This window comes from Copidosoma floridanum, unplaced genomic scaffold (genome assembly GCF_036245765.1).
Source record: "Copidosoma floridanum isolate Cflo_tuat_1 unplaced genomic scaffold, Cflo_Japanese_pri ptg000004l, whole genome shotgun sequence".
NCBI classification, from domain to species: Eukaryota; Metazoa; Arthropoda; class Insecta; order Hymenoptera; family Encyrtidae; genus Copidosoma; species Copidosoma floridanum.
Window position 1 is genome coordinate 34,582,856 of NW_028321881.1, and position 24,350 is coordinate 34,607,205.

Here is a 24,350-nt window from a genome sequence, read left to right on the forward strand (position 1 = left end):
ATCCTAGAGGTTAGGTTATATAAAAAACACCATAGAGTTACCTGGGAGGAAGTGACTGGGTGGAGTCTCGAACCAGAGCCTTCCAGGTGGAAAGCCAGCGCTCTACCGTCTTAGCTACTGAGAACTCCCAATGCTACACGCCATCTAGTATACTATGTGACATTATAGGAAATACTTGCAGTGAATATCACAACTGTTATAACGGTTTCTCATGATTTACGTACTTTCGAGGACACATACCTCTACAATTACAAATACTTGTGGTCTTGCAACTCAATGTTCAACACCAAATTGTGTCTTATCTTTCTAACAAAATGAAGCTTTATCATCAAAATTTTTAAATAGTATTCCACGTATCGAAGAAAAATAATTTTCACCTTAAATTTTGGCAGTGTTTTAAATGATTCTTCGGAAAACAATAATCAGAATTGTGAGTTATTGAGAACACAAAAAAAATGTTAATTCTACAAAAAAGATTCTGATTTAAATTTAGGCATTATTAATCATAATTACGATCAAATAAGTATCTATAATCATTACGTATGCTTAACAGAAAACAACAAATAACATTTTATTATTTTTTGGATATTATATTTTTGATAATAGAACAATATATACTGCAACAATTTCTGGGCGAGTAGAACAATTTTTTTACTAAGCGCACATAAGAGTTAAAGAATTACAAGACAAAATAAAGTAAATATATCAAACTTATTTTGTGTTTGGCTCTACTTGTATTGATTGTTTGTACACTTATACAAATACAAAAGAAATCTTGTAATAATTTTTGTAGTAAAATCGAGTAATAATTTTTATTTAATTATCTAAGAATCTCAGATATTGCAAATAATAAGTATAAGAATCCTTTTTGAAGTATAACTTGTAGATTTAAACGATGGTACTGTTAAGTATAAAAAAGATGAAAAATTATTTTTCTGTAAAAAATCTCTTATACATGCGTTAAAACATTAAAAATAAGTATTTACTATTATAACTGGTTATAACTGTTTATTTTAATTTCATGTAATTGACGAGTTTTCTTTATGACGCAGACTAAATGTAGGTACACATTTGTTACAAAAAACAGTACCTTGTATAAATTTATGAGGCATAATGTGTTTGTAATTTGAAGAATCTTTTTTCCTAATCAAAAAATTCTTAGGTAGTTTATGTTAAGTCAAAAAAAAAAAAAAATGGGAACTACTAATCAAAGTTGTTAATAGCTTTATAATACCAACTCCTTACAGACTGTGTGCCTACTGTACATAGTTTTAATACTATAATATAAAATAGAATCAAAGTTTTGAATTCTTATGTTTCAAAAAAAGTACTTGAACTCTACAGCAAAAGTAATGAAAATAATTAGATAACTCAATTTTTAATTATCATACAATAAAGTGTTGCAAGCTAAGTATGCCCATATCAGCTACTCTAAATAAGAGAGATATAGACCATACTAGTATTCGTGACTGATTTTTCTCACCATATTAATATTTTAGAAGAAGCAGTAAATAACAAAGCCTATACATAGGATCTCAAAAAAATTGTGTCCCAATAGTTGGTTTTCTTTTTATTTAATAGGCCTTTGATATATTTTCAATGAGGTGTACACGTTATTTTATGTTGAAAAAGTAGTTTTTTGGTATCTAAATAACTACTCTACTTACCTATGTTTTAAGAAACAAGTCTGGAAGGGCTCGTTACGCACGCCAAAGATTAGATCAACATCTAATCTTACAACTATCTTCAGCATACTTTATAAAATCTCAATTTCAATTCGATGTAATTGAACCTTTAACTTGATACTAATCGCTATGTTCCTTTTATAGTAAGATTATATTAGAAAAATTAGAGGAATGACTGAATATTTGGACATGACGAAGTACTGGGACATTGACCTTAGTTACTGTAAGATATCTATTAATAGTGTTACCTTCCATTATAAAAAAGCAAGTCATGATGTATGCAAAGGGATCTTTAAACCCACTTGTCTGAACAAAAGACCTAAAATAATACTACACTGAGAAAAGTGGTGTTAGAAAAAGTGTTACAGCTATAATAAGAATTACTATATTTCTTAGAAAAGCCAATAGGTACACAGTTACCACATTATAAAAATTACTGTGCTACATAGGAATACCAGATTATTTCAAAATTTTCTATTCAACATACTGTACTGCTTACGACACACACAATATAGTTCGAAATTAAATGATTTTCTGTAGACCACGTTGTTGACCAAGGATAACTAGTAGTTTTGAAATTATTTTTTTGCAGGTACTTTTAACCCTTACAAATGACAAAATATATTTGTTGTGATAGTTACATTATTATAACCTTAAGTTTGAAACCCAAAAGGCTTGTACACCTTCAAGCAACATATTAAATTACTTTCGAACGTAGTCGTTTTTACTACATTGAATAGCAATAAAGTCGACTTAAAAATTTTACTATGTCACATAACAAATTCTACTTTAGAATGTGAGACATTTTAGACTGATTACAGTAAATTTCACTCTGTTTTATAGTAAAAATTATACAATAATGATTTTAAATATGTTAGACAAAACAATTTTTACTACGCTGTGTAATGATTTTTGTAGGGTTACTTCACTATCAGAATTATTTCAAATATAATAAAAATTACTTTAAACACAACAATTTACGTCATCTAAGGAGTATGTCTCAGCTTTTCTAAAAAGTATAGTAATTTTTAGTATTGTTACAATTTTTTTTTTTCTAACACCACTTATTATAGTGTACTTTTCGTAAGAACTGGTACAAGCCTAGTTACTGCAAGAAGTATGGTTATGTTCACCATTATTTTCGAAATATAAGACTGTATGTTATACTTCAAAGAAGGTAAAGTAAAAAAATTTAAAGTCGTTTGAGCATACTTTAAGGGCAGTACGGAGATATTTAAAGCTTTCTACCATAAAGATAAGATTACTTCAATTTCATAGCTTTATAATTTTATTTATTTTACAGCTACCTATTATTTAAAAAAAAGAGTCAACACATTTTCGATACATTTGTGAACAAATCAAGCCCTAACACGGTAATTTTGATTAAGAATGCAAGGTGAAACGTGAAATATCAGATTTGAGGCTGACAAAACGTAAACTGATTTTTCACTTTTCTTCTTTATATTTTTTTAATAATCTTGACAAAATCAAGCTATATTGCAAGGAGGCACTTTTTTTCAACTGGTAATTTATAATACACACTTCTATTGATATCCCTTTATTTTACTTTTTTTTTATAATTTATAAAAATTACTCTAAATTCGCCAAGTTCGAATTCTAGAGTTGGTGCGAAGGATACAATGTGCGCTGTTAATTACTATATAAGGCGCAGATGCGCAAGGAAACTTAAGTTTTTTAGCGAGCCTGGGACGCTGACACCCACTGTCTACCCAGACCTGGAACTTTCCAGTACACCGATAATAATCGCAGCACGCACGCGTCGAGAGGAAGAGGATAGGGCACGAAGGCCAAGATCGTCAGTATCAGCCTAAGTACACCAGTGGCCTATTACTAATACTAACCGGCGTCTATTTGGAATTTCAGTGATCGACCGCTTAAAATATGGTGACGACGTACCCCCAAGTAGTCAAGGCAGTAGGGATAGTGACGGCGCTCCTCGGTCATAGTACCTAGGCCGATTACTTGAGCTGTGCTTAAGACACCCAAGGGCCCCGAGAACGACCCAGCCCTACGTGACTTCTGTAGGATAGGCATAGAATCCTGTACTTAAAATGCGTGGATGTGCTAATAATCCGCCATAGTCTAATCAAGTGTATGTAGGAAAGAGTCAGCATGGAAAAATTTGAAAATTAAAATCATCGTATATAAAAAAAAAATCATTGAGAAATTGTGGGGAAAAATTCAAGTTGAAATGAAAATAATAGTTTGAGTACGAATTTAAAAGCATTGGTTAAAAATTTTTTTAAATTAATCAACTTATTTCGTTAGTTAAAATTTACTACAGTATCCGTATCAATGTAAGAAATCAATACTGAGATTGAAAAAGGAATGTCCTTATAAAAATAAAATTGAATAAATTTAAGAAATAAAAAAATTAAGTGTACTTATTTATTTAAGCCTTCCCCTCCGTAGGTAATTGCCAATTCTCAGATTTTTTAAGTATACTAGACAAGGGGGCAATAATGATAAACAACGACACGGACAACAACAACCACAATAACAACAAGTGATGGTATTAATCCACGGCAAAAACAGCGACAATCCAAGTGGACTTTTTCCATTAGATGAATCTCCTGGTTTAAATACAGTGCGTATAAATAATGAAAATCTTTTCAAAGTGATTAGGGTCCAAAAGCAGCTAATGGCTGAAATTTAATTCCTGACTTTTGAAAATAATCTTAAACAAATAACGGATAAAGTAAACTAAGTTACTACACAGACTAACACACTAAAAAAATAATAATCAGTTTGACTTACAAATACATATGATATGCTAGACGCATACGTAGAACGACTCAAACATAAAATTATATACGCAGGACAGAAACACAACGCCATGCATAACTCATAAGACAATCAGAAATACTAAACAATTTGAATAAACAATCTGATCACTTAGCACTCAACATTGTAAAAACGACAGAGATGCTTCGAAAACTTAGTCAAACATTCACAGCACAAACCTAAGCCACAACAGATTCAAAACAGAAAGATGACCTTCTGGACAATGTTATTGCCCGACACAAGCAGGAAATAGAATCGCTCGAAAAGCAAAAAATAAGTAATGTACAAAGAAGATGAATTTTTCAATGAAAGATAGATTTGCCAATTTTTAGCGCAGCCACAAGCGACCAGTCTATCAAATTGTTAAAAGTTTTAAGCACTTATATTGAAATTACTTCGATAAAAGCTGATGCGATTAAAGTTGCTTCATCACAAGCATAAAAAGGGTTGGCCCTTGACTGGTTAAAGCACATAAAAGACAGAATACACTCGATTAATATTTTTTAAACTTAATTTGTAAACAAATATAGGAATGCAATAGTATAAGCTAAAGTTCAGTAGGCACTTGAATGGAACGCGTACGAAATCCTGGATACTATGAGTTACAGTGAATATATTCTAAATTTATATAGTTATGTAAAAATGTTATCAGCACCGCCAACTAAAGCAAAAGCCGTTAGAAAATTTGCAAATCATTCTAAAAAAGTAATACAATAACCCATAAATCTTCGGGGAATCAACAAGATTGATGATCTTGTGAATATTTTAACTCTATGGAAGCAGTTGGAGCATTAAATAGCTTGATAACTATTAAAGAAAATTTGTATGTTAATCATAGCCCCATTTATAATCATAGTTATTTCCAAACTTCAACACCAAAGTCACCAAATTTTAATACACTTCAGTACCTAATCTCTGACACCGATTGTATATTGGTTTCTCATCCTAGAGTCACCCCACACAGATTGAATTTTTAGCTGTTTTTCAACCACCGCCAACTGATCGGGGTTATACTAAAAGAAAGGAAGGTCGTAATATTTATTTTCAGTAGTTTAAAAATGTGCACTGACTTTTCACGGATATGTAAATATTTTAAACCAATTCACTATTGTGAACTAAGTGAAATACATGTTAATCAGTTGAGTAGGTAACTATATCAATCCTCCAGACAAAGCTATCACCTGCTGTGAAGCCTGGACAAAGACTATGCCCTTTCTCTCAACTCATAAAAAAGTATGCCTTTTACGTTAGTTTGTATAAAGACTTTGCTCTTTACCAGAGTTCGAATGAAGACTATGCTTTTTATCTCAGTCTGGACCAGGAGTGTAGCCATTAATTACCGTAATAAAATGGCTAATTTTTAAAATTTCAATAAAACACTATAAGCATGTCACTACATAGATACGTTCGTATAAACTTTCGACTAATTGATTAGTTGGTTGAATTGATCGATGAATTGGTTATTTTAACTTTTAATGAAATTGATTGAAAATCGGTATTTCCTTATGTGATAATAAAAAATGATTTTCTGTGCTGTGGATATATTAAACCATGATTGTAGTATTCATACTTTCTCAATCATTAGAAACATAGCTGATTTAAAACTTTTAACCATCGCAAAATATTCAACTATTTGTTTTAAATTATCAATAGTATATTACATCACGAGGCAGGGTAGAAGTACATTCCCGTCCACGTGTATATTGCCACTTAAGGCGAAGCCGATATGTAGACGGTGATGTGCTATTTTCCTGCCGAGTGACGTATACGATCTTCCTTCATACCCAGCAGGAAGTTCGCGACCCAAAAAAGTTATTTGTTGCTCAATTCAATATAAAATCAACACGCAGTTGTTCCATCGTTCATTGTGAGCGTTCATGCGTTAGTTGATCTAGGGACTCTAGGAAAATAAAGAGCAAGTGAGATAGAAAACAATACATAGCAACTTCGGTAGTGTATGTAGCAGCCACGCTTGTAGAAGTCATTTAATTATATATAAAACTTAATTGCACACAAAATTTATGTTAAAATCTTTTATACTGGCACTATGGAAATTATATTAGTACATAAATGTACTTGGAAACAAAACAGACCTGTGGGTATGCCTCCAAATACATAAGCTTCTGAGCTTCATTCATATAGTTGCAGAATCGCTTTCAGCACTCAGACATACAGAAACGAAGTACTTAATTATTTTCAATTGTTGAGTATAACACTACTCACTGGCTAAAATCATTAATTTTATACTCTGCAATCTACATATTCACACGGCATTAGTATTGAGGTTACGATCCAAGTGTTTTGGTTTTTGTCAGCTAAGTATATTACATTGTCGACTATAGCTATATACACATGAGTAGCTGACAACTGACATGAGAAAGTAACTAGGAGAGAGCTGCACTGTACGTTACTGCACAACAAAGAAATTCCCGTCCTGGTTAGGAATGCATAACTTCCCAGCCTAAAATCAGGACGGGAATGCGAACTTCCCGTCAGGGTATGATGAAAAGTAATTTTCACTGGATTAAAAAAAAAAAGTAAGTCTCGCTCAAGTTTAAAAAGCATAGTTTTTGTCCAAGCTGAAGAAGAAGGCGTAGTCTTCGCCTAAACTCTAGAAAAGGGCATTGTCTTTGTTTGGGGCCGAAGAAGGGTAGAGGTTTCATCGGGGCTAGAAAAAAATGCAGTCTTCGCCGGAGGCGTTGAAAAGGCATAGTTTTTGTCAAAGACAAAAAAGGTATACTCTTCTTGCGAAGCGTTCATATTATTAAGAGTAGTATCTTATGCCTAACTACGTTAGGTGATGTTATTTGTGTCAGTAATTAACTATGCATAATTTTTGAAAAAAATTACGCAGATATTACAAAATAACGCTAATTCTTTAATCTCCTAAAAATGGATATAATTTGACTTCAGTGAGATTTATTAAAGTATAAAGAAAACAAAAGGGAAATCAGATGACTCCTTATTGGTCCAGCATCTAATTTTTCAGTTTTAACCTTGAATTCGCAATCAATCTTGCCACGTTTAAGTTTGATTTATTATTTTAAGTGTAAAAAATGTGTGTCTCCGCTGGTTTCTTTAATAAAATAGTTAACTGTTAAAAAAACTATGTTATTAAGATGTACAATTAGAGTGGCTTTATCAGTAAAGTAGGAAGCTTTCACTAACTCCAGACTGAATTAACGAAGTTAATGCAATTTGGCTTTTTAGCAGCCAATCAACGTGCAATTTGTAATAAAAACTTTCTTGGAGCAAAAAATTGACGGATCAAAGAATGCTTACGTTTTTTTAATTTGCAGATTTTAGCTTTAAAATTTTTAATATTGTATGATTGCTGCTGTAAAGATTTTTAGTGTGTGCCTGTCATTATATTTTCCATGTTTTTACATTTCCAATAAAATCATATTAAAGTATATTTTTACCCCTACGACCCACCATTAATGCCAATGTTTTGAATAAATCATCCGAAATTGTTATTTTATCATTTACTTACTTGTCATAAAATTCTCACGTACAATGTTATTAAGAGTTTAACTAAATTACTACATCGACTACAGTGATTACCAATTCAAGTCCTTGTAGTGCTAACATAAATTTTTAATCTTTTGGACCCAGATTCTCATTTTATTACCCTAAATTATAAGTGCTCAAAACCTTTTTCCGTATTTTAGAGCTTACCTTGAACTTATTAAAAGATTTGGGTGCTAAGCTTCTTTACTGTATATGCTTAAGTAAAAGAGCATAGCTCTTTGTAACTTTTATCAAAGGAATCTGCAACCTTGTATCATCTACTTTGTGCGCTAAGAAATACATGACTTTGAGTTTAAAAATAATCATGTATATAACGCATTTATAAATATATCTATATTATTAAATAAAAGATTAAATTGTTGATATTGTAAGTCGATACTAAAAGTGACTTGTAAAAAATGTCTATGATAGCTAGATCATAGTTTTCTAGGAATCATTTTAGGTATATTAAAAATTTTCTTAAAAACAAGATAATCTCAAATTATCAATAAGCTGATCTGATTCCATCATATAGCATATTCACGGAAGTAAAACTGATTTTTTTATGTGTAGATAAGAGCTTCTACCATACGTTTTCATGTGTAAGACAAAACCAACAAATATTACCGTGATAATCTTCAGGGGTTTTATAAATACACTGTAATACGTAGTTTTTCCTGGCCAACTGCTCTTGGATCTGTAACTCTTACTTATGTAACTACGCACCGATTTGCTGAATGAGGGGAAGGTATCAAAGTTCATATCTCATAATACAGCAACCTCTCCCAACTCAAACACACATAACTCCATTATATTCATCTAAATTTTTTCATTTGGTTTATTCACTAATCTGCAAATAATTGGTGAGTTTGACTCTGTTACGCTTGTTTTATTTTCATCTTCGACTTCTACAGATTCCTCACAATACTCTCGCATTTGATTATAATGTCTCTTCCAAACAGTATTCAAGGCAATAGCTACTTAATACATGAAATTTGGCATTATCTCATGCACAATTCAACCTCAGATAAACGACACTTTGTTTACCGTTCTATAATCAGTAACTATTACGGGATTACCAATCTCAGAGCTCACCCATCTTCGTTCGGTATGTGCTTTTACCTGTCTATTTTGATATGAGTAAATAATAAGTTTAGGCTCTCTGGGTCGTAATAACGAAAATCACTTTCGAATCTTACACCCAAGCATTAACATAGCCAGTATTTAATTTTTTGTGTTGTGAGAGGTACTCTGGTAATCAAACAAAAACGGCTGAATTGCTTTATTTAAATTCAATTCACTGCTAATGATACAATTTACTTTTCGCTTAAAAGTGTCAACAAAATTTTCCGCCACTGGCTTAGTTGCTGGATGATGTAGTAGAACAGTACTGTAACGGATGCCTGCTTTCTGGTATAGCTTTTTATACTCCTCCCTTATAAATATTTTAAAATTTTCCTGACCAAATAAGTTGGCTACTCAAACCATATGAACATTTTCTTAAAGACTTCTGTGGTAGCTTTTTTTTACATTTTTAATTACAAACGTTACATGCTCGTTCAAATGGCTGTTTATTATTAACAAGACCATGTTCCCCTGAATAGAGCTTGAAAAGTTGGCATGAATTTGATGCCACGGCGTAGTAGGTTATACCCACAGTACGAACAGCATGTTTGCCCGATGTCTTCTTGTTTGCAAAAATTTTTCGCAAGAACGCATAATGTCTTCTTAAGGTGGCTCCTCACTATAAATCCCACAAGAAGAGTAAGCATACTGCAACGCAGCTTTTCATTGGCTGTGGAGGTTCTTGACTAAAAATTGATAGGTACCTATAGTCCCTTCAAAAAAAGTTTGGTCACATCTAAACCGTTGACCTATATCGCACGATACAGTGACCCGAGCAGACGTGAAATATTCTATTAAATCTATCTATTAGTCAAAAAAGTACATAAGTCAGCCCCGCATTAAATTATTTTCTTAGTTCAGTGGCCCATTTATTTTTATTATGATTACGATTCCCCACAACTCCTATTCATTTTACGTACAACTTTCTGACCAATCCAAACTACGCGAGCTACCGCTCTTCGGTGAGCAGACGCCCCACACTTTTCACCTGTTCCGTGACTTGCACAGTTATCTACTATTTTCACAAAATATCCTATAAAACCCATTGTAATGTCCAAGTATCTGAATGTCGTTGGAAAGATTCTGATTTCTTCTATCTGCTACATAGTTTTCTATTAAGAACTACAGTATCTTTGCTGAGATATCATACAACCTGCGCCACCAATTTGACGACCCTCCATAAGAGGCTATGGTACAGAGTCTATTTTCCAGTTAGTTTTTTTCAACAATTTTGGTGGTGACGAGGTCTAAAATTTTGGGAATAGACTCCTTGCATCTTCAAGAATCATCCTTTAAAATATCATTTAATACTCCAGTGTTTTGATAAAGTGAGGAGCCACCTTAATCTGAGTCAAAAGTCAGCCACCAGACAAACACATGAGCAAGAGTTTTTATTTATACCGAAATGACTAATGCAAAATTCATGAAAAATGAATTTTTTTCAACTTCTCTGAAACTATTTATTTGTGTCTCTATGATAAAAATTGCTTTGGATTACTAAAGCTTCTCATTTGATGTAAAAAAGTTTTTGATTCTTACTCACTCGGTTGTTTCTCTAGCCAGCCATTCAAATGAAAACGTATTACATAACACAAAACAGGATCCGTGCGACTGTATTTTTGTATGGTTCACTGATTTAAAGTAGCGAAATCATGTGATTTGATAGTATCCATATTTACGCCTTATAAATTTTTCAAAATGGCCATCTATGATATCTTTACTATCAGTTTTGGTATGTTTCAGAGGTAAGTGATTACACCAATCTGCGTAACTCTTATCACCATTTATGAATTTAATTTTATATTAAAAAGCAGATAAAAATATGGCTTATCTCTGAATTCTAGGCACTGATGATTATAAAATTGATTTCTCAGTATGGAAAATACGGAATAATACAGCATTATCTGCTTGTAATATAAATTTATTTGTAAAGGAACATTTATACAAATATTTAACCTCAAATATAATTGCAAGGCCTTCATGATGAAAATGTGAGTATTTTTTTTTAGTTGCATCCAATGTACGACTTGATTAATAAATTAAATAGTCTCCCTCAATACAGTGAGATAATACTGCAGAGATTTCGTATGGTGACGAATTGTACGATAACATCAATTTCTTTGGCAGATCAAAATGAATCAAAAAATAAATGTGACTACAACTCGCCTTTTATATTATTATATGCTACGTCAAATTTTTCAGTCCATTAAAATATTCTTTTTCAACTAATATTATAAAGGGCCCATTTTAGCTCCCAAATTGAGTACAAAATGTTAACAACAGTTTACTGAACCTAAAAACCTATGTAGTTTTGATACATTTTCAGATTATGGGGCTTCTTTTACGCTCCTTGTATTTTTATCAATTAAGTAGATTCCGTGTTTGTCCCCTTTGGAGCCAAGATAAACTACTTTGTCTTTATAAAAATTTATTTTTTTCAAAATTCTTAAAAAGCAAACTCTTTATCCAAACTAACGTAAAAGGCACACTTTTTTCTGGGTTGAGGAAAAGGGCATGGTCTTTGTCCAGGCTTTAATCTTGGATATACTTAATAAGAAAAACATCACTAACAATTAATTAGCATAAACCACCCTAAAAATTTATTTTCTTCCTTTTAATTTAAGAAATTTCAGATGTATCAGCTATATCTTTATCTTAGTTCATTGTACAATTTTGATTTTAAAATAAAATGTTTATTTTAGTACAAACGTTTTTTTAGTGTACATAATCGATTTAAGTAGCTTAAAAAAATATATGTAAAATACATATTTGAAGAGTAATGAAGAGCAGTAGGACAAGATAGATTTTTTGTTTCTAAGTTAAAACTGTGGTATTTTCTTGCATGATCTCATGGATAAAGGCTACTCAGCTATACTTCAGAGATTATCTATATTTTTTATTGGTCTTAACTAGAGTATAATTATCAGCGTCCGTCTACTGCAGATCACTGAATGTTGAAAGTTTAATCAGTAAGTGAATGTAAAAAACACAATAGAGAACAGTTTTGCAAAAATTTTAAAATTGCTTACAAATATTTGATAAGTTGCGCTGCTACTTTTTAGTTTCAGACTGCCAATAGAATAATAATACATGTAACATTTTGATCAATAAGCAATGAAAATCATTTTCTAAGTTAAAGACAAAATATGTTTCAAATACTATGGTCTTTTACTAAAAAAAAAAAAAAAAAAAAAAAAAAACTTAATAATAATTTAGAATGAGGATTTAAATAAAAAGATTTCCATGCCACAGATTGTCAAGAAAGTTTAATGGTCCTCATTAATCGCAGGAAATGCATCGTATTATTTTTAACAATGATGCCATCAGATATTCTGTGCTCCCTCAGGATTAATAAAGTGAAGGATCGATGGAAATATTTAACGGGACATAAAAAAATCGTGTGGGAGTAAAGGGACGAGTCAGTTGAAAAATAAAAGGGAATGGTAAGAGTCAGTGGTTAGATCTTGCAATATTTTTTATTGGGTTTTCGAAACGTAGAAATTCATCAAATTTTTTCTTGTTTTATGAGGTACTGTGTGGGCCCTATTTGTGGGATATTTTATACAAATTACTATCATACATATACATGTATATATAACATGTTAGTTGATGCACTAGATGGTGAATCATACAGACTCCATGTGATTTTAAGATATATATTAATAATCATTGTTTTTTTAGTAATAACTGCATAAGTAACCTTCGATAATTGTTTACATAGTAAGTCTCCGCCCTGCGTGCTTCGCACGCTAACCATCTACATATTTTGTCCTCATTTTTTTGCAGAAATAAAATATATTTCCGTAGTAAATTTGTTTGTGTAAATTTGGCTTAGGCAATGTGCAATAATAAAAGAACTGTTGCGTGTATACTTTACTTTCATTACTTTTTAAGATCCTGATATTTTCTTTGAGAAAAAAATTAGGAGTATTCTTGGATTTCATTCGTTCGTAAGCACAATGATATAATGTTAAACGAAGCATTAGCATTTGACATTGTGTATTATTTTATAATATGCTCTGTATACAAAAGTTCTCTACCAGTCAATAAAGTTTCTACTTAATGGAAATTGGCCCGTAGTTTTCAAATGAACCTTTTTATTACGCTTCATATACATGTTTCTAGTTCTTCAAAGTATTAAAAACAATAATTTTTTAATTTCATTGTACTTTCCTTGGTATACAAATAATTTCAAAACTTTATTATGAACGTTTATTTTTCTTACAGCACAATGAATTCTCATTAGACTATTTGACTGGCTCTGAAAGTAAACTCATAATAAATTAACCGCTTGATAGGACGATACAACCACGGCTTGTAATATTGCATTACTGAGTGAAATTAGAATTGATGTACATCTCAGTATCATGTCATACAAAGTCAGAAATAATTTTAAAAATGTTCACTTAACTAACCTAGGGTATTAACAAGAAAAAATTGCCATTTATACATGCATGTATTACCAACTTGAAATCAAGAAAAAAAAGTTTTTGTTTATTAAGGCTCTTTTTGATGTTATCGTTTTAAAAAAAAAATCTTTTCAGAGTAATAAGCACGACAGAGCCTTTTTGAACTAAATATAAGAAAGAGCCTTTAGAAATGAAGTTTTTGTTGTATACTACTGTCTTCAATCATTAGATACGATGAGACGCTATCCACCTTAATCATTGATGGAGCATTTTTTAATAATAGAAGCGCCTATCACCATATAACACTAGATACTTACTGGTCACTTTATAATTGTGATTATTGACCAGTAAGCACTCCACGTTACCTGGTAATTGGCACTACTGTTATAAATCAATGCTTGATTAATTCAATCATTGGAAAATAAACACCCCACTATACCCAGTGATTAACGAGTATCTTATAAATTACTGCTTTAGTGGTTGATCTATAAAAACACATACCTTGTAACCTTAAAGTAGAAAAAAAATTTTGTTTACAAAAGCTTTTACTTGATATGTAGCCCAGACATCTAAAAATGCTTCTTCTTGACTTTAACTTCAAAATGACTCTTTCTTGCGCTGACCTCATGGCATCATTATTAAAATAATTAATGCTTTTCCTGCATTTAATGTATATCATTCCACTTCCTTAATAATCCGTGACATAAAAATAGCTTCATTATAATCCTCGTCCTAATAGGTTATCCGATTTTTTTAGAACGAAGTTCTTTATGTCGCGTTACTCGGGGGGCTGGAATTTTAAAACCGACAGATTTTTTTTTTTTTGAAACGAAAGTGGTTTCACCCAAAGTCTCTGCCTTTCAAGTTTCCCCCCTTACCCCGTTCCCCTCACCTACTGTTCTCCATACACTTCCCCTCTCCCCACTATATATGTATATCTGCCAACCGTGCCGTGTTACTCTTCTGCACACCTTTACCCACCATTCCCCCTCACACTCCCAAGCAATACCAATTACAATTTTATTTTCCCACAGTAACTTTGATTTCACTTTGAATTTTTTTCTTTTACAATTCTAAAAAAAAAAAAAAAAAAAAAAAACATTTTCCAATAAAGAGATTTGAACCCTCAACCTCCTGCAAGTTAGCCCAGTACCTTACACACTCTGCTACGAGCGCTGCCGACTATGGGAACTCGGTTTCTTGTACTTTCCGTGCGGTTCGTAACTATAATATTCCATTTTTATATGCATTCACTGATACTACATTTAATTCATGATAAATTGTGTATTTGTGTTAAAAAAAAAAAAATTTAATTAGCATAAATATGGTTATGTAGATTAAACATAATAAGGCGCATTATTACGCATTAAATATTTGTATTTTATGCATTTGATGCATAAAATACCGACCAATTTTTATTAAACCTGAGGTTTTTGTTGGCATTACAGTAATGCTAATAATTACTGTTATAAATAAATTATTTTATAAATAAATTATTAAAATAAACATATACGATAGAGTTGCACAACGTATCAATGGTTTTTAAGATTTTGAATTCGACTAACTAATTATGTTACAATGTCACATAATTATATAAATTAAAAAAAAAAAAAAGGGAATGAAAAAAAAAAGATTAAATATGAAAATAACAAAGAAATTAAATAAAGAAAATACAAAAAAATGAAAAAAAATGTAAAAAAATTAAATATGAAAAAAAATAAAACAAGAAATAGAAAAAAAAAAATAAAACAAGAAATAAAGAAAAAAATGAAAAAAAATCTAATAAAATAAAATATGAAGAAAAAAAACAAGAAATACAAAAAAAAATAAAACATGAAATAAAGAAAAAAAACAAGAAATAAAGAGAAAAAATAAAATAAAATAACAAAAAAAAAACAAACCAGGGGGGATAAATGGGTCATGGGACCCACGGTAAGAACGAAGTTCTTTAAACATGAGATGAGTATAGACACAATTTCTCAGGTAACAAGGGGGTCGCCAGACCCACAGGAAGAACGAAGCTCTGTAAACGTTAGTACTGCATTCATGTTGTTTACTTAAACAAACACTTGAAAAACGAAAAAAAAAAAATAAAAAAATAAAATAGTTTATTACTTACTATGGTTGAACTTCGTGAGTACTGTATTTATGCACGACGTTCTCACGAAGTTCAACCATCGTAAGTAGTAAACTATTTATTTTTTTATTTTTTTTTATTCGTTTTTCAAGTGTTTGTTTTAGTAAGCAACATGAATGCAGTACTAACGTTTACAGAGCTTCGTTCTTCCTGTGGGTCTGGCGACCCCCTTGTTACCTGAGAAATTGTGTCTATACTCATCTCATGTTTAAAGAACTTCGTTCTTACCGTGGGTCCCATGACCCATTTATCCCCCCTGGTTTGTTTTTTTTTTTTTTATTTTATTTTATTTTTTCTCTTTATTTCTTGTCTTTTTTCTTTATTTCTTGTTTTATTTTTTTTGTATTTCTTGTTTTTTTTTTTTCATATTTTATTTTATTACATTTTTTTTCATTTTTTTCTTTATTTCTTGTTTTATTTTTTTTTCCATTTCTTGTTTTATTTTTTTTCATATTTAATTTAATTTCATTTTTTTTCATTTTTTTGTATTTCCTTTATTCAATTTCTTTGTTATTTCTTAAAAGACTTAAGTATTCTAAAACATATTTCGCCTTAAACATGGCAAATGATTTTAATTCCTCAGTGATAAAGCTGTTCCATTTGTTATTAACTTTCGATGAGTCTGAAATTAAAAAGAAGTAGCACACCTTGTTAATGATTTTCCAACATTTTAAAATTTTTACAAGAACGATTTTTAATTTCTCTATTAAATTCACTAACTGATTAAAATTTTAACATTAAATAATTTGTAGTAGACGAGCACTGATGATTTTACTCTAACTTAGACCAATAAAGATTTTCGATAATCTCTGAAGTATAACTGAATAGCTCTTATACATGATAGCACGCAAGAAAATAGCATAGCGTCAACTAAAAAACATAAACTCTATCTCAGCCTATTGTTCTTTATAAGTATTTAAATTCTATTTCATAGAATACGTCACTTTTTAAACTACTTAATTTTAATATGTTCATTAAAAAAAATTTTTTTTTTATAAACAGCATAATGTAATTAAAATTTAAAGCGTACATTAAACTCACATAATTAAAGACATAGCTGACACGTCTGAAATTTTTTTAATCAACTGGAAGAAAATAAATGTTCTAGGTGGTTTGTGCTAATTAATTGTTAGTAATGTTTTTCTACTCAAGTATTTTAAACGATTTTAATGATTTTAATGTACAACTAAGAAGTATATTTTCAAATCACACAATTTTAATTATTGTAGAATAAAATAGTAATATTTTTGTTTAGAAGAAAAAAAAAAAAAACACTTTGTAAACTAATAACAATTATTTGTAACAAGACTTTTTGCCGATCCTGCTATTATAATACACACGTTTGTTTAGCTAAATACATTGCTGCAGGCAGCTCTCTCTCTCTTTATCCATGTGCACCAAAGGATCTGACGGCTTTCTTTGGTTCGGCCTCTTTCGGTTGTATTCTTTCAGTAGCTCCTCCTTCCCGCGCCGTGTACCGTCAACACTACCTATAAATTTAGAGCCACTGCTGTAAGTATATACGTATAACTTAAATCGACATATAACGTATTAGTCTCTTCCCACTTCTGGGATCCCACGCTATAGCACTGATTTCACTGGCTATAAAAGTGGCTCTTTAGTTTGTTGCTCAATCTTATGTTTTTCAGTAAAAATAAAATTGGTTATTTTCCTATAGAATTTTCCCAGGAAGATAAAAACAACAGTTTTGTCCAAATCAGAAGTAAACTTCATTTAGTTATTCAGAAATTTATGATTAGTTGCCAGTTTTTATTAAGATTTTTGCTTTTATCTCTACTTCTATTGCTCGTAGAGTAATTTTACGACCACCTATATTTTGTCATTAAGTTTTCTACTAAATAGATCTCTTTTAAAATGTAGTATTTACTATTACAAAACACTGATGGTAACAAAGGGTTAGGAAAATTTTTAAACCAAAAAACTTGTGATCGGTGTAGAAAAAAGAACTAATATGTCAATTTGAAAGTAACCGTAAGGAAACATAGTTGTAACGTTGCACAATTAAAAGCTATTTTTTAAATTAGAGAATGATTATTAGTTTTTGTTAATTAATTTTTTTAAGTGATACTTCAAAGTCTTATTACAAACTTAATTGTTGCCTAATAAAATAATTGTACTGTTGTGTTGACACAATCACAATTTATATTTATATTTTGTTCTGATCTCATAGGGTATGGGCCAACATCAAACAAAATTCGTCACTATACTCGATCCTTATATAAATTTTAATTTCTGATTTATTATTAATAATGTATTGTTTTTAACAAAATTTTTTTGTTAATTATCGTTATTCATCATATGCATGATAAGTATATTTTATCATTAATTTTTTTATTTGATTAACTTGACATCTTATCCTACAGATTATGATTTTATGTAGCCAACGTCTACAAAAAAGTAAATGATACTTTGTTCCCACCGGGGGTTCATAGATCCCTTACGCCAATTTTTTTTTTCTTTGATGGGCAGACGCATACGTTGTCTTTTCAGTGCCTTCTGCTATCTACCTGTATCGTTGCGTTGAGTTAGGTTTAGTCGGCGTCTATATTAACTATAGCGTTGTCTGGTTTTTCACACTCTCTTACTCATCGTTTACCGTATAATCTGATTCTCGTCTCTTTTTCACAAACTTTATTTTAAGTTCAGAGTTACTTCTAGGTATTGATAAGTAAATTTTTATGGCTATTGGACAGCTACCTCAAAAGTATTGCGCTCTATATAAAAACCAGATATTTAATACATGGACTGAAAAACCAAGAATAAAGCATCGTTTGATGAAAATTTTTTTCGTGTACTTTTAAGACTTTAAGGAAAATGAATTCTTTTAGCCTTTACTATTGAATTATTGATACTTTTTTTTGTGTTCAGTCAGTCGGTCTAATTTCTGAAGCGAGTACATGTACATTCACTATGCACATAAATATACATGCTGAAAGAATTGGAACGACAGAAAGACTGATTACGAAAAAAACGCATCCATTATTGAGCGCATCAAGTTATTTATCGTTCGTTCGTTAACACTCCACTATGGCCAATGCTTAAGGAACGAACGGTTCACAGAAAAATTCATTTTTTCCTATGTTAACCTGTATCAACCTATTAAAATTGGAATTGAACAAACTTGCCTATACGGACTTACAAAAAGTTATATACGTGACTCGGCCGTAAGATGGCTGATGGACAGCCACGTGATTCATTCCTCGCCGTACATTAGCCATTTTACGGCCTTGTGACGAAATATTCTAATAATGGCCCTTAAAACATTATTTAAGCTATTCTTTATTTTTACTCTTAATGATGGAAAGCTGGCTGTGGGTAGCTTGTCTCTTATCTTCGGAGTCTCTGTGTACGGAGACCATGCTAGAGGAAGATACGCCACTGGCTGAAGAATAATTCGTTGGCTAGTTGTTTCCAAGGTAAACAACTACTTATCGTTATTTAGAAAAGTGGGCCTGGGAAAAAACTTTCTCCGTGAATATGCCGTTGGGATGAACCACTAAGGAAGAAATTGTTAAGGCTGCCAGAACTTCTCAAAGTTATTTTTTCTGGCTTGTTGTTGTAGCAAAATTCGGTCTGATAGCCCTAGGACAGTCAGAAGAATGGCCACGGAACTCCAAATTGCTAGGGTAGATTGTGCTCTGATTATACACGTCTCCTGGTATTTTTCCAGAGATATTAGCATTTAGAACATATTTTTATTGGTGGCATTCGTTAATCTTGGTGCTTCGGAATGATGTTTGATGTAGGTCGCTTATCCGTTAGAAAACAGCGCTGTCAGTAGCTGGGATACCCAGCTGCACGATTCCTGACTCTATGCTTCATGTGATAACCAGACTTACTTAATTCTACTGCAGGCAGCGTCAATTTTACTTCTACGCCACCTAACAGATTCTACTGAACTAAAATAAAAAGCTAGCGTATCCATCAAGGAAGAATCAAAAATCAGTATGCAAAATTTCAGCAAGATCGCTTGAGTAGTTCTCATGGTTAGTTGTAACAACGGTTTTAGTAACTTTGCTTTATATATAAGTAACATAATATCTGTTGGAAGTAGTAACAAAAAATGTGTTTGCTAGAAAGTTGGTTTGACACTCAATGGCACTCAAAAGGACTAGAAAGATTGATTGTGGTTTATTAAACGTAATGATTTATGATAGCCCTAAAAAAGGCAAAGGGTAATGCTTTCTTTTGGCCTTTATAATGTTCAACAGTGGAGAGCCACCTGAGCTGAGCGAGTTGATGTGGTAAGAAACCCGAGCTGCCATTTTGTCACCAATGCAAATCCGTTGGCCTGCTGTTTCGGTAAGAGGTGCTCTGGCAGAATTAAATTGATTGGAAGGATTACCACAGCACTCTAAAATTTTCAAGTTAGTGGTAGTCTTGTCCAACGTCTTCTGGTGATACGATGAAGACGATATAGTTAAAAACGTCTTTCTTTCTGATTCTCGGGCATCTTGGTGGTCTAAGTTAGAGATTTGTGTACATATAACTATAATGATAAATATTTTTCTTGAGACTATTACCAGACTCACTGACATTGATTTCAGGTGAATGACACTATGTAGTAATTAGAACCTTTTTTAAATTTACAACAACTAATAAAAAGCTATTTATTTTCAGTTCATCCATAATATTTCGTCTCAGCTGCATTTGACAATTCCTATAACTAATATAAGTTTTATATAGGACTCAATTATCTACAAAAAAAGCCTTGTTTCAATACCTAAAGTAAATTGCTTATCCAAAAATCTTATTACTGGTATAAGTTAGTCTACCAAATTTAAGAAGAATTGATTTTAAGCTTTTGTAGTAATTAATGATTAAAATTTTTGAAAGGGCATCATTGTATCAATATTACGAGCACATCAAACGATCCAAGGAAAGGTTATAGGACCTGAGAATGAGAAACCTGAGACACACTAAATGGAACACCGTAATGTGTTGACATGTAATGTGAAACGTTTTTCGTTAAGAATTTCACATATTTTGACACTTCTCGGAACACTTCTCGGAACAAAAATCTTCTAATTAAAAACATCTTTGTTAAGAATTTATACAGTTTATTTGGTTGAGTAAGAAGCTGTAAAAAGTGAAAAACAAACACAATCGTGCTGAAAAGTACCGTGCATTCCTTATGACATAAAATAATCGTTAGCCCTAAAAGGCCGTTGATTTGCAGTTTCTCCCGTATAATCCATGAACAGCGCTATTTTTTTGAATCCATAAAGATTTAAAACTCACCAAAAATATGTTACTAAATAAATTGTTTTCTCTTACCTAACAAGTTTTTTACCAGAGCAACGAAGTCCTGGAGCCTAATCTCTACATTTTTTATCGCCACAAAAATACAAAGACGTATTCTACCTATTTGAAAATCTGAAAGATTGAAGAGATTACTATAAGGGTTATAGTAAAAAGTGTAGCTTATCTCTTATTTAATGAATTCTTTATATATCAATGTTGATACTGCTTTAATTTCCATAAATGTTCAGCGTCTTTTCCTTGATGCCTAAAATTGTGCTTATTAAATGCATTTAAAGTTTTCCTTCCTATTCAACTTCTTACGACTTTTGGCATAGTTAAAACTTTGTGAGCCCTAAAGCCTTTTTTTTTAGCCTTATTAGGTTGTAATTATTACAGGGTGCTTACAATGTGGATTGGCGAGGCGTATTTATTTACCTTGATCGGGCCTGTGTTGCCCAGATACCCACGGCGACGCTCCCTGCAATATGTATATGCGGGTCTCGTCCATTAAGACACCGCAGGGGCCAAGCATCGTGGCTACAGGTGTCGTTGCTGTTCGCGACGACTTTAGTAACATAACACAAGGGGGAAAATAACACACGCGTGAAATAAGTACCCACGAGTATTATATTAAAGTTTAGTATGTATTCAAAAAAAGGAAATATCAAAATACAAACAGTACTCGTGGGTGCAGGTCTGTGAATGTGTGTGTGTGGGTAATTGCATGTCAAGCATGATGACTTGACATTTTTGCGGCGCAAAACCGCGGCGTTGGCAGACTAAGTACGCGGGCTAATCAAGGGCCGCTGCCCTTTACAATCAAACTGCCTGTTGGCAGGTACTCACGGCATATATTAGTAGGAAGATTGCTGACTGCCATGCTACGGAGTGTGCCCACTTTTTTCCAGTGGCTCGAGCGCCCCGCTGCGGTCAAGCGGCCGTGCCAGGTGCACATTTTTTTTTTATTTGAGAAGCACGGTAGGGATATGAGAAGAGTAGATTCGCGTGGGAATGTCCATATAGGCTCACATTTTGGAGACGCGTGAAAGGGGTATACCGAATGGGCGCCTATGAGGAGAGGAGTGGAAATGTCGGCTACATAGCTGTATATATCTGAGCGCACACAGCCAAATCAAGCGACGACACGAGTTTTTCTCTTTTGAGAGTCTTTTGACTCTGCAACCGAGTACATGCTATGTATATATTTAACTGACTTGCTCTCGCTCTGGCTTCAATGTTATCTATAAATCTTATTAAATTAAATCGTAGAACTAAATGCTCATTAACTATATACACAGAATTTTGATTTCAATACATTATTTTTTAACTCTCCCATACTCTTAACATACCCAAATCCATTTATGTTTTCAAAAAATATATAGCTTTAACTATTTTTTAAGGTTTTCAGTATAGCTTTCACCACTAATTAATTAATTTCACACATCCTTACTGCTGTAAACTGTAGGACAAGGTCCGGAGGATATCCATAAACATTTGTGACTTCGAAAGGGATATCTCTCGTTCTTTGGATAGCTTAGGTGGTTAAGGCTTATGCCTATTCGTTGATTGTTTTGCACTTAAGGGTTCAAATCCACTTCATGGTAGATATTTATTTTTTTATTTTTTTATTCAATTTTTCATTTTGTCTTTATTTCTTTTACTTGTTTCGTTGAAAAAAAATATATATAAATATGTAGTCAACTTTTTTTTCCGGATACATCAAAATAAATAAATATTGTTACTTTGATACTTCTTGTTAGCAAGGCAATTTTATAATTTTATAATACCAAAATTACTTTTAAGGATTTTAACATAATTTGTGTATTATAAAACTCCCCATAAATTATAAACATCCTATTTACGACGAAAAAAGCCGCTCGTCTACTGCTATTTACTTAATGTTGAAATTTTAATCAGTAAATGAATTTGATGAACACAATATAAAATAGTTTTGTAAATACTTTTAAACTGTTTGCAAATCTTTGATAAGATGTGCAACTTATATTTATTTTGACAGCCAGAAGAATAATAATAAATGAAACAGTTTGATAATTAAGTAATAAAACTTATTCGGCACAATTCTGAGACAGAAAATTTTTTATAATACCGCAGTATTTTGTTAAAAAAAAAGAAAAAAAATGAATTACCTTCAGGGTGATGATTGTAATAAACATATTTTTAGGTTGTAGATTATAAAGAAAGTTAAATCATTTATATTGAATGCAGGAAAAGCATCGTAATACTTTTAACAATAATAACCATCGGGTGAGAGCAAGAAAGAGTCTTTTTAGAGTAAAAGTCAAGAAAGAGCCTTTTTAAATTTTCGGGCAGAAGAAAGTCCTCTTAAACTAAAATAAAAAGCCTTTTTATACCAAAGTACACTCACACTGAGGTGTCGGCGTTGATTAGTATAATTTACTCCAACGAATCGTCGCTCAAGATTATTCTTCGACATTTTTGAGTTCTTATTTGCTCCTCACCCAGCTCTCGGTTGGTCTCGTACCCCTGTACAAATTCACACATTTATTCTATACTGGAGAGCAAAACGAGGAGTTCAACAAAAAGATATTAATGCCTTTTTAACTATTTGCTTACTTCTATATTAAGGTAGTAATGTATATATTTTTATAGATCAATTAGATATATACTTATATAAATGTAGTACCAACTTAAAATCGAAGAAATAAAAATTAAAGGCTCTTTCTTACATTCAGTTTGAAAAGGCTCTTTTACGCCTATTACTCTAAGAAGACTCTTTATTATGCTAACGTGATGAATTATTTAGAATTAGGAATTGTGAGAGCTAAAAAAATTTTTTAACTACAAATTTCTATATTAATATAAACTGAGTCTGGGTCTATTTTTGCTAGCAAAAAATTCGATTAAGAGTTACGGGGGATGTTGTGATATTTCATTGTTTTAAGAAATTTCTGAAAAAATTTGTATAGGTATGTTTCAGTATCATAAATAACACATTAAAATTTTAAAGAGCCTTGATACACCATTTTTGAGAAATAAAATCGCGAAGTTAGCCACTTATACACATGCTTTTTAGAAGGGTTTGTCGGAAAACGCACGTTTTTACTCATAACTTTTGAAATTTTGTTAAGAATCTTTTAAAAAATTAATATGTTAAGGTTCATTATAGTTAAAATAAGTGTACTTAAATTGGGCAAGCCTAGCCTCACCGTTTTTAAAATATAAAAGTTTCAAGTCCAGTTACAACGTTACTAGAATACCTATGTAGTGGTACAGTCCGAAGCGAAAGTTAGGTTAATTTATTGTTTTAACGTTTGTGTTTACTTTCCTGCGCATTTTTCTGTTCCGTACACCTAATTTTTAAATTATTTACCTGTTTTGTTAAGAATAATCACAACAAAGACATTTCTAACACGAAAATTCAATTTTGAAATT

At 31.6% G+C, this 24,350-nt stretch overlaps 1 protein-coding gene across 1 annotated transcript in view; it reads left to right on the forward strand.

Moving 5' to 3' along the window:
• RyR (Ryanodine receptor) overlaps nucleotides 1–24,350 on the forward strand; it is a 1,110,242-nt gene that overhangs the window by 720,939 nt on the left and 364,953 nt on the right. The window lies entirely within an intron of this gene.